A 9,319-nucleotide genomic window follows, 5' to 3' on the forward strand; every position below is an offset into this window, starting at 1 on the left:
AGGTAGTATGAGTGGATCCCCACAGGGCAGTTTTGTGAGTCAACCATCCTTGAACTTTTATAAATGTTCATGTGTCATGAGATAAATCTGTGATACTATATCAAAACATTATTTAATCCCTTCCACTTGACAATGGATCCCATTTAATGAGTACAAAATTTGTAAAAAAAATTATAAACTCTTATGTCACATTCAAGCATCCACATGCAAATAAGTACGGGTTTACTCATCGACAGCCGAGGGCAAAGACATGATGAGACAGGTTCGTCCTTCTCTTCCGACGATTACTCCTTACTCTCTCTGAGCAAAGCTGCACATACCTGAGGTTTATAAAGCATAAACTTATTATGTGTCATTAACAATACCATAGTCGCCACACAGCCCTGCAAGCATTTCATTCATACACTGCGAGAAAGATAGTGAATGGAAGCTTAGGTCATTTAACGTTGTTAATGATCGGCAGTAAAATCAAGAAATAGAAAGAAATGTCAGAATAGATCCAAAATTGTAGTTATAAATGAATGCCAAATAATAATTGCAAAAGTGACAAAACCTTGCAATGCAAAGTAAACATTTCTTTTTTCATTGTGTGAAGGTGAGTAAACAGGAAACAAGAACACACTTTCACTCTCTTCCTGCTCACCAACGTCCTTCACAACTTCACAGATTTACCTCCCCCAAGGCCCAACAGTTCCCTTGTGTAAATATATTTAAATTCACAACCCCCGGATTTGTATTTGATCCACATCAAACGCACACCCTCATAGATATCAGTCTCCTAAACATGCCTGATTTCTTTCGTCTAGATCCATGAATTACAAGGCTAAAGGTAAAGCTGACTGGCTACTGGCCTCCATGGCGGTGCAATGAAAGCCAGTAGATCAGACATCATTACCTCTATGCCTTTTTAAACTGAACACCTACTGTCATAGGCAGCAGAGTCAAAAGCGTTGTAAACTACATAAAATAGAGTTGCAATAAAAGTAAGATGAAAAAGTAATAAAAGAAGTTAAAACAACCCAGTAGCACCAGAGTTACAAATCATATGTTAGAAATGCTTTCCTCAGACCAGGTGCACTATCAGGGTCTACCCCAATGCCTCCCACCAGTCGGACGTGCCTGGAAAACCCCCCTGGGAATCAGATGCCTGAACCACCTCAGCTGTGCTTCTTACAACACAAAAGGAGCTCCACTCCGGATGTATGAGCTCCTGACTCCGTCTACACGGAAGAGAGGCAGTGTTGTTTGGATGCACATATGAGCTGAATGAATCTGTTGTCAACTGCAAGTCGGCTTGAGATTGGAAACACATCAGATACTTCAAATAAAAAAAGTATCAGTGTCAGCAGGGGGGAATCGCCCAAACAAGGAAACTTTCCACCTCTACCCACGAGTGTGACTCATGCCGAAATGCAATCACTTGTTTATCTCTTTGAGAATGTGTGTATGTGCGCGCGTGTGTGTATGCGTGTTTGCCCATGTACATGCCCATGTGGTCAGTGTGTGACCCAAAATGAGAGAAGCCACAGCAAATCATCAAAGACTGAGAACACACAGCATTTAAACCTGATACACGGGTAAAAAATCACAGAATGCACACACACACACACACAAACACACACACACACATGCACACATTCTGCTCTAGTGATAAATATCTGAAGGATTACGAAGACGCTGACTCAATTAGCAGAATGTCATCACTTCTTCACACAAAGAAAAACTGCATTGCAAGCTGTCAAACAGATACCTGGGTGGAGCGGAGCGTAGGTGGAACTGATAAAGGTGAGCAGGACATTCCCGCCAGACGCCACAAAGCAGCTGCATAAACCAGGGCCCAGATGTGAATGACACAAACTGTTTGAATCATGCCGCGAGTACATATACACACTTATTCGTGCAGCTGAAGTTCAGCTTAGCGCTCAGCTGCATATTTACATTGGGTTTATTTATAGACTGCATGCAAATACTTGGTTCCTCCTACTATATCTCTGAGGAGAGTCTACCTGTTTAATGTGTGATATCTTAATCCAAACACTCAAAGTGGGGAAGTGATGCAATGTTTTAACTCAAACCACATGGCGCGCACGCACACACACACACACACACACACACACACACACACACACACACACACACACACACACACACACACACACACACACACACACACACACACACTCATATTAGTACATTTTCCTGTTTCTGGCATCTCCAAGAAAATCATCTTTAAACAACTGCCCACACTAAGGTGACTCACACACCTGCTGTTCGCCTATTTCAACACAGTATCGTTCAAATGACGCCCATGCACTTCTAAATTCACCACCGGTAGTTAAGTTGTAAACTTAATACGTTCAGTAGTGATACAATTTGTTGTTTACAGCAACCTTACACCACAGGTCAGTGGCCAGGCGTCTAAATGGCAGGCACACAGGTATTGATAGACAGGGTTTTAATTAATGCAAGATGTTTAATCTAAGAATCTAAGGGAACCAGAATCAGAGCGCATAGTTCCATTGGGGCCCAACAGTCGCAGTAAACAGACAATTCACAAGATATTTATTTGGATTCTGCACCAAACTGCACATTCATATAAATATCTCCAAAATATGCTAGATTTTTTTCCATCAAGATCCATGAATTAATTTGAGAAATCCACCACAATGTTTAAAATAGCCCCAATTCAACACAAATTCCTGGATCACACCCTCAATCCAGATCTGCACCATCCCTGACCCGTATTGCATCCTTCCACTAACTGTCATGGAAACCGGTTTAGTAGTTTTTGCGCAATCCTACAAACTAAAAAATACAAACACGGACGAAAACATAACCTCCTTGGCGAACAGTATTGAATAAATTGGAAGCAAATTAAATTTATAGACTAGACTAATACACTGTGGCGATTGTGCCCCGACAGGAAGTAGAACACCACAGCAGCGGTCCTACAAATGAGGTGTTTTGGATCAAAGGAGACTTTCCCACCGGAGCCAAAAGAAAGCACACAAAGTTGAGCTGTCCCATGAAGGGCTTCTGGGTGGACGGCTGAAGAGAGATGACAGGGGTATCAGAGCTGAGGGGGTGCAGGGGTGGAGGTGAAGTCACTCATCGGTGGGTTTGAGTGTTCCTCGGTCTGCTCTGCCTCATTCACGTTCGCATTAGCTGCTCGTGTTCCTCCAAAGTCAACAACTGCACATAATGAGTGCACCATCACCCACATGGGATCCTTGTTGGGCAGGTTATTTGATCGGTGTGCAACTGACATGATTAATAACCCTGTTCATCAGAAGTCCAATTATACAAATCCTTCTTTTGTTTACTGATCTTCTGCTGATTCACTGTCTCATTAAACACGGAACGACTATTGTTACCCGTTTGGTTTGTTTTTTTCTACATCTCTATTCTGCGGCTGACAATTGTTCCACCCCAGCACACATAACTGCAGACCGGCTAATAATGGAGATGTCTGCCTCGTCTGCCGAGCTTGAAGGGTGTAGGCAAACGTGCAATACTCACAATAATAGTTATTATGAAGGAGTCAAGCCAGTTCGACTGATCAGTGATTGCAGCTTTACATCTCAAACCTGACAAAGGTGAAGTTTTTGTTTCACCTCTAAACGTCGTTATAAACTCAGCAGAACCCAAAGAGATCCTCACTGGTAGGTGGCCTCAGTGAAATGATCTGCCTCTTAAAATGGTCTGAAAAAGCATCTAGCGTGCTGGATCCTGCCTGACACACACCTGCTGCTCACAAGTGTGTGCGTGTGTGCGTGTGTGTGTGTGTGTGTGTGTGTGTTCTTTTCATATGGTGCTCAAAGACACTTGTGCTTCAAGAAAGATTTCTGTACTCTCGTCAAAACCTCATGAGGACAATGCACTCTTTGACCCTCTGCTGCAGGAAGAACGAGCCTCCAATGCTATCGCCCCCGACTACACATGCACAGCGAAGAAGACGAGGGCCTGATGACAAAAATTCTATGAATTTCTCACTTTGTACCCATGCAAATGAGGCCACTGCAGGCAACCCCCCTTAATCTACTTCCTCAACTTCTATACTGAAGAAAAATGCATGGACTCAGGTCTTGTAAAAGCTGCCACCACAGTGCACGCATGCATAAATATGTCACATATAAACCACAGGCACAAAAGAACGCAGTTAAAGTTACACAAAAGGAACACAAACACTGGGCAAGGTTGGACTCACGTGTTCACGCACACTCTCAAAATTTACACAAAGAGGTGAATCATGCAGTTACATTTTATTGCTGGGTAATAATAAGAAAGGTGATAAATCTGCCACCGAACAGGCAAGGGAAACTACAGAGAAACACGTACAAGCTGCTGCGCATCACCCTCCTCTCCCTCTATGAACACACACACACACACACACACACGACTAATAAAAAAAAGTGTAAAAACGCATCACGATGACATCATATAAAGGAACAAAATCTCTGAATGATATAGTACATAGTGCGGTGGTGCTGTGGTTCGTGGAAACACTTCTCTACACTCTCCTGTCTGTGGGCACTGGTGTGATAAGGCAGTGATGGGTTGTATTACTTCACTAGGGTACTCCCGGGGGGGGAATCCCCTGGTGTATGTGTGTATGTGAGTGTGTTGTCGTTGTGTGTGTGTTTGTCCCCACAGAAAGGGAAGAATGCCACCATTGAGCACCCTGCCATTGCGCCAGCAATCCTCTCCCCCGCACGCCCCCCCCTTCCCATCCTCCTGCACTCTGACGTACAGTTGGAGCAGATTTGGTGACACGATGATAAAAGCCTTCCTCTGTTTCTTTCTTTCTCTGCTTTCCTCTTTCTCCAGTGACACCAGAGCACTGAGTGCCGGTGCCTTGGCCGCAGACATAGAGAGCTCATTCAAACTGACACAATCACTTTTCACTTCTGCTTTGTGATAAGACAGAGTTCAGAGTGTCTTGGTGCATTATGTCCACCATACAGTCAGCAGCTTTGTACAAGAGGCCCAAACACTGTACACACCACAACCGTGCACTCACAACTGTGAGAGGTGGCACCTCCGAAACACTTTCTACGCATAAATCTGACAACACTGACAAGCTTGCAGAGGTTTGAACAGTTCACAGAGAGAAGCAGCCGACACTTAACCTGTCAGTGCAATTCTTTATGATTGGATAATTAGTTTTTATCAGGGGCAGAAAAAGGAAGCTCAAGAACAAAGAGAATTGATTTGATTTGTGAAATTCAATTTGTCTAGCAGAAAACGATCATACCGAAATCCACCGCCAGTATATCCGAGATGTTCCAGCAGGTTTTGACTGTTGTCTTTTCAGTTTTTGTTTAATGATGATGGAAGAATACAGGAAATAAACCAGTAGGATGCTGAATGAGCAAAAGTTATGTGCAACAATAGGGAGAGAGGGCACAGAGAAAAAAAGGATTTATGATTTTTAACCCATGGGGAAGGTTACATTTTTTCAGGTTCCACCAAAATATGTGAAGAAATATGGCCTGTCCAAGGCATGAATGGGGGGGGGGGGGGGGGGGGGGGGGATTTATTGCAAAATGAGATTAAATCTCTTGGGGGGGGGGGGGGACGACTTTGAGAGAGAGGAGCATAAACTTAATTCAGCCAAAAGGTTTCTGTTAAGATTTTCATCAGGTATCTTGTTGTTGTACCAAAGTTCACGTTCGTACAGTTTCTGTTGTTGGGTTGTTGTTTTTTTCTCTTCATCTACACATACAAGGAGAAAAGGTGCTGATACATATTATTATGTGAATGAAAATATAAGTTTCATACATTTTCATCAGGGTCAAGTTTTATATTACTTTTTGTGATAACATTTGTATTGTTATTATTTGTTCTTCTGGTACAGGAGGTTAACTCGAACACAACCTCTAAACATCAGGCCCTGCCCACACCTATAACACTGGACATGGATCATTTAATGATCAAAATAAATAAAACAATAATTGACAGTAGAAGAACCATGAGACAAACTCTTAGTGAATTAAAAGCGCCAAAGTTAACATTTTAGATGATATTAAAATGGATCAATTGCCCCTCCCACCTTACGTCTCCCTGATGGCGAAAGGGTTAGATAGTCAGAAAAGATCGATCTTGGTATAGTGGTATGAACATATAGTCACAGGGTTTATTTCCCAATCAGATAACTTCCTTTAACCTTCTCCAGTGCCTTGGACAATATGTCGATTGTATTGAATTTGTATTGGTTTGAGGTTTGCAGAATTCCAGAGAAATTATGTGTAATAAAATGAGAATCCACTGGAAAGTCTCAAGTTCATGGGAAGGCTTCAATTGACAGCTTTTTGGTAACTGTGAGAGCCAAGAGTCAAAGTTTTTCTCTGAAGCACTGAGTCAGCATTTAGGTGTAGAAGTTGAGTAGGGCAATTAGGAATACAAATTCAAAATACAAAACATGTGCAACTCCAAACCAGCCCAGCAATTATGTAAATAGGCGTCCATTCCATTATTATTACATGGTGTGGACGTGAGGATTTAAATACTGTCATAAAATTGTTTTGGGTGGAGCTCAGCTCTCACAGTCACATTACAGTCACACCATTTAGTCCCTGCAAAGCAAACCATTCAATTTCTAGGTTTATAACTTGGTCCGGCTTGGGGTTAGTCATGAATTTGTAATGGTTCAGAGTAGGGTGGGCGTGTATGCGTTTGTGTGTGTGTGTGTGTGTGTGTGTGTGTGTGTGTGTGCACGCGCGCGCGTGTGTGTGTGTGTGTCACCTGACACAACTTTGGTGGACGCACTTGATTACCCAAATGTCCAATTCTATTAAAAGGACACCGTCATAATCTCTAATCACTTCCATGTCTGGCGGAATAAGAGAGCGGGTTAATCTGGATTTACGCGTCACCATGGTGAGGTCAAAGTGGAGGCAGCTGATACCCTGTCCAGCCGGAAAGAGCGGGAGAGGGAGGCAGGTGAAACACACCGAGGAGAGAGGACAAACAACGCTGATGAGTTATAAAGGCAATTACGCTTCAGCATCACTGGCAAAACGCAAAGAGGCGTCCCTTTCAAAGACATAAATGCTCCATTTAGAAAAGTTGACCCGACATGACCAGGAAAGGCTCATAAGGTACAGACATGCAATGGGAGATGTGCGGATAAGGAATATTTCACAATAATAACACAATTATGAAAGCGCATCCACAAATAATGATCCATTTAGAAATCACCCTCAATGACCCACTCACGGCTTGATGACTTTTACCAGAAGAACAGCACAGATGTTGTCTTCTGTGCTTATGGGACGCGTTGCCCTGTTGAGAAAAACCTAGAGTTTGAATTAGATCCCTTTGTTAATTCATCAGAGATTGCCGTGATGAGACGACACATCAGGAACACAGCGGAGTACTGAGGGTAAAGTGAAGGCACCAGGACTGTCCATGAAGGAGTTTGAGAACCTACACCGACCAATACATCACCGGTGTTCTCCTCCGTCAGATGGAAGAAACTTCTACTCGCAGCTCTCTGAATAAGGGATTCTGTTTAAAGTTGAATCAAGTGTGGAAATGTTTTAATCAAATTACAAGCATGTCCACTGTCAATCACGGACTGTTCCGAGCCTGTAGCGGTCTGAGGCCTGGTGCCATGTGATCTGCAGGCCCTGCAGCTGATCCTGGAACACTGAGACTGACTGGCCACAGTGTTAATCACAGGTCACACTGCAAGCACGGTACAATCAAACTTAACAGACGATTAGGATTTTTGGATCTCCTCCACTTTTCACTCGGAAACTCTGAGAATTTGGGGTCACTGCATCTTCTGAGGGACAAACAAGGCCTTTTCAATACACACAAATAGAGATGGGAAATGTGGCCCAAAAAATTATGTCAAGATAAAAATGTTCCTATCAGTCGATGTTGCTTATTAGTACAATAAATGTATACGGTGGTCCAAAGAAAATGTGCAGCAAATACTCACAACACAACCAAATTCTAACAACACAACAAAAGTGTTTTCATCCCTTTTCAATGTCCCCTGGAAACACTTCTGTTGCGTTGAGTATTTGGTTGTATTGTGGAATCTGTTGCGTTGAGTATTTGGTTGTATTGTGGTATTTGGTCTTGTAAGGATTCGCTTGTTGTGAGTATTTGGTTGTGTCTCAAGTATTTGTTTATGTTTCAAGTATTTTGGTTGTGTTTGAGTATTTGGTTGTTGTGAGTAGTTGGTTATGTTTCAAGTAGTATTTCAAATATTAGATTGTGTTTTCTTAAATTGTTGTGTGTTGAACACTCAGGGCCAACTTTATATATACATATATTAGCTATATATATATTGAACTTGTATTATATTGCTATTGATAATTAAACTGCACTCATCATTCATGTTGTATTGTTGTTTATCCCCTTGCCTTGTGTGCACACACACCATAGACTGAACAGAAACAGTCACACACGCACACTCAGGTAAATGTGAGGCTTTCCTGGTGTGAAGTGCAGGGAGAGTATCTGTGTCAAGGTGTAACACAGAGGAGGGATTTCCCAGGGAGACCGCCTCCCTTAACCCAGGGGGTGCGTCAGACGCGCACACTCAGCTTTCACATTATGTGTTGTTGTTGTTGTTGTTGTTTCATTGTTCGTCAGACAACTGACAGACTCATCCTGACTCGGGGGAACTTTTATTTTCTCCCCGGATCAGACAATAGGGCGGCGGAGGGAGAACCCGCGTGGAGGGGGACATCACGTTTCCCAAACCTGATGTTGTTCTGTGTGTTACACGTGTTTCCCTACAAACCCTTTTTCCCGGGAAGCGCTGGACGCAGCGAGGCGGCGGGGTGGTGTCTCCCTGCCCCCGGTCAGCTGATTGTAAAACTACCCTCCACTCCACGACCAGTGAACAATGGATGTGCTGGTCGAGGACCTGGTCTCTGACTCGGTCCCACATCGCTCAGGTTGCCTCGGCGGATGAAAACGGGGACACGCTTTCCCGCTAAAAATACCTGTCTACGACTATATTTGGCTCGGCTGGATCACAATGAATGGGCTCTGTGCGATCCGGCCGCCAGATGCTAAATTTAGCAACAAAGCTTGCGTCAATCACGAGCCTCAGTGCGTCAGGGCTGCCCCCGCCCCCCGCAGCTCGTCATTGGTCTGAATTGGGGACGTCGAGCGAAAAGTACGCGGCTCGTGATTGGCTGTGGTGATTTATTGTTCTGAGCTCACTTCTTTTAATTCTCAGGTTGTTGAGTGAGCACGCGTCTGTTTTCCTCGGTTGGTGTCTTCCTCACTGCTTTTTAACCGTTTTTAAAACCACCTGTGATTATAATAATAACAACTTTGTTTGAACAGCACT

The sequence above is a fragment of the Hippoglossus hippoglossus genome, chromosome 16 (genome assembly GCF_009819705.1).
Source record: "Hippoglossus hippoglossus isolate fHipHip1 chromosome 16, fHipHip1.pri, whole genome shotgun sequence".
Lineage (NCBI taxonomy): Eukaryota > Metazoa > Chordata > Actinopteri > Pleuronectiformes > Pleuronectidae > Hippoglossus > Hippoglossus hippoglossus.